The following is a 3,469-nucleotide window of genomic DNA, read 5'->3' as shown; positions in this document are numbered from 1 at the left end:
CACTAAAATCACAATGGAAAAATAATAAATGCAGGATGACCCCATCAAGAGGAGGGCGCAAGAATTCCTACTAGAACTCCCTCAATTTGAATACTGGGAGCATCTTGAGGCATCTGTCACTAAGTTGCAAGAAACCATGGAACAATTGAAGGAAGAACAGCAAAATCAAAATAGCATGCTTTGCAAACTGCTCAAAGAACAAGAGGTGCAAGGGCGTGAATTAAGAGAACTAAAGCGTCAGAAACTATCTCTTGAAGGGCCAAGCACCCCACAGACTAAAGAGGCATCCGCTTCCCAAAGTCAAGGTTGTTGAGTTCTAATCTTAACCTTACCCTGTCATATAATGACAATAAGTATTTATATTTTTCTCATCATCATTAAACATGAATAAAATAGAAGATTTTCTTTAGAACAAGGAGGCAATAATTTTCGAGTTTTTAATAAAACAAATTCTAATTGTTTACATGTGGTGGCAATGCTTTCTGCCTTCTGAATGAAGGCTTGAACAGTGCATATGTCTTTAGAATTTGATGTTCTTGAATGTTAAATATGTTGGCTCTTGAAAGAATGATAAACATGAGACATGTTATTGGTAATCTGAAAAATCATAAAAATGATTCTTGAAGCAAGAAAAAGTAGTGAATACAAAGCTTGCAAAAAAAAAAAAAAGAGAAGCAAGCAGAAAAAGCCAATAACCCTTAAAACCAAAAGGCAAGGGTAATAAAAAGGATCCAAGGCTTTGAGCATCAGTGGATAGGAGGGCCTAAGGAAATCAAATCCTAGTCTAAGCGGCTAAACCAAGCTGTCCCTAACCATGTGCTTGTGACGTGAAGGTGTCAAGTGAAAACTTGAGACAGAGCGGATAAAGTCAAGGTCCAAAGCAAAGAGAAGAGTGTGCTTAAGAACCCTGGACACCTCTAATTGGGGGCATTAGCAAAGCTGAGTCACAATCTGAAAAGGTTCACCCAATTATGTGTTTGTGGCATTTATGTATCCGGTGGTAATACTGGAAAACAAAGTGCTTAGGGCCACGGCCAAGACTCATAAAAGTAGCTGTGTTCAAGAATCAACATACTGAACTAGGAGAATCAATAACACTATCTGAATTTTAAGTTCCAATAGATGCCAATCATTCTGAGCTTCAATGGATGAAGTGAGATGCCAAAACTGTTTAGAAGCAAAAAGATACTAGCCCCGCTCATTTAATTAGAATTTGAGCTTCACTCAAAAACTCTGAGATATTATTTTTTCTTGACTCATTTGTATTCTATTTTATTTATCTAGTTGCTTGAGGACAAGCAACATTTTAAGTTTGGTGTTGTGATGAGCGGATATTTTATACGCTTTTTGGGGTTAATTTCATATAGTTCTTAGTATGTTTTAGTTAGTTTTTAGTTTATTTTCATTAGTTTCTAGGTAAAATTCTTATTTTTGGACTTTACTATGAGTTTGTGTGTTTTTCTGTAATTTCAGGTATTTTCTGGCTGAAATTGAGCGAGCTGAGCAAAAATCTGATTCAGGCTGAAAAAGGACTGCTGATGCTGTTGGATCCTGACCTTTCTACACTCGGAATGGAATTTCTGGAGCTACATGAGTCCAATTGACGCGCTTTCAATTGCGTTGGAAAGTAGACATCCAGGGCTTTCCAGCAATATATAATAGTCCATGCTTTGCTCAAGGATAGACGACGTAAAATGGCGTTCAATGCCAGTTCCATGTTGCTGTCTGGCGTCCAGCGCCAGAAACACGTTACAAGTTGGAGTTCAACGCCAGAAATACGTTACAACCTGGCGTTGAACGCCCAAAACAGCCAGGCACGTGAGAAGCTTTAGTCTCAGCCCCAGCACACACCAAGTGGGCCCCAGAAGTTGATTTCTGCACTATCTATCATAGTTTACTCATTTTCTGTAAACCTAGGTTACTAGTTTAGTATTTAAACAACTTTTAGAGATTTATTTTGTATCTCATGACATTTTAGATCTGAATTTTGTACTCTTTGACGGCATGAGTCTCTAAACTCCATTGTTCGGGGTGAGGAGCTCTGCTGTGTCTCGATGAATTAATGCAAGTATTTCTGTTTTCTATTCAAACATGCGTGTTCCTATCTAAGATATCCATTCGCACTTCAACATGAATGTGATGAACGTGACAATCATCATCATTCCCCCATGAATGCGTGCCTGAAAACCACTTCCGTTCACCATAGAATGAATGAATATCTCTTGGATCTCTTAATCAGAATCTTCGTGGTATAAGCTAGATTGATGGCACCATTTAAGAGAATCCGGAAAGTCTAAACCTTGTCTGTGGTATTCCGAGTAGGATTCTATGATTGAATGACTGTGACGAGCTTCAAACTCGCGAGTGATGGGCGTAATGACAGACGCAAAAGTATAGTAAATCCCATTCCGGTATGATTGAGAACCTGCAGATGATTAGCCGTGCGGTGACAGCAGACCTGGACCTTTTTCACTGGAAGGATGGATGGTAGCCATTGACAACGGTGATCCACCAACACACAGCTTGCCATAGGAGGACGTGCATGCGTGAATCAGGAAATAGAGGAAAGCAGAATTTCAGAAAACAAAGCATCTCCAAAACTCCAACATATTCCCCATTACTGCATACAAGTATAATTTGTGTTCTGCCCTTTTATTCCTTTGCAATCAGATTTGATAAGTGAATTATTTTATTGTTTTCCTGACTAAGAGTTACAAGATAACCATAGATTGCTTCAAGCCAACAATCTCTGTGGGATCGACCCTTACTCACGTAAGGTATTACTTGGATGACCCAGTGCACTTGCTGGTTAGTTGTGCGAATTTGTGAAGAATTGTGATTTCTAATTTCGTGCACCAATGCCACAAAATTTTATCTTGGAATTGGAACTGTTTGATATGTGGGGAATCGATTTCATGGGACCATTCCCAACCTCATATTCAAACAAGTACATCTTGGTAGCAGTGGATTACATTTCCAAGTGGGTAGAGGCTAGTGCAACCCCAACAAATGATAACAAGGTGGTCATGAACTTCCTCAGAAAGAATATCTTTAGCCGGTTTGGAGTCCCACGAGCACTCATCAGTGACAGAAGGAGCCATTTTTGTAACAAACCACTAGAAGCTCTTCTCCTATGATATGGGGTAAAACACAAGGTGGCCACGCCTTACCATCCCCAAACAAGTGGGCAAACGGAGATATCCAACAGGGAGCTAAAGAGGATTCTGGAAAAGACTGTGGGTGCATCAAGAAAGGATTGGTCAAAGAAGCTGGATGATGCTCTTTGGGCATACAAAACAGCATTCAAAACTCCACTTGGAATGTCCCCATATCAACTGGTGTATGGGAAAGCTTGTCATTTACAACTGGAGCTGGAACACAAAGCTCCCTGGGCTCTCAAGATACTAAATTTTGACAGCATTGCTGCTGGTGCAAAGAGGATCCTGCAACTGCAAGAGATGGAGGAATT

This window comes from Arachis ipaensis, chromosome B02 (genome assembly GCF_000816755.2).
Source record: "Arachis ipaensis cultivar K30076 chromosome B02, Araip1.1, whole genome shotgun sequence".
Taxonomy (NCBI): Eukaryota; Viridiplantae; Streptophyta; class Magnoliopsida; order Fabales; family Fabaceae; genus Arachis; species Arachis ipaensis.
The sequence above is the reverse complement of the archived record's forward strand: the minus strand, read 5'-3'. Positions refer to the sequence as shown.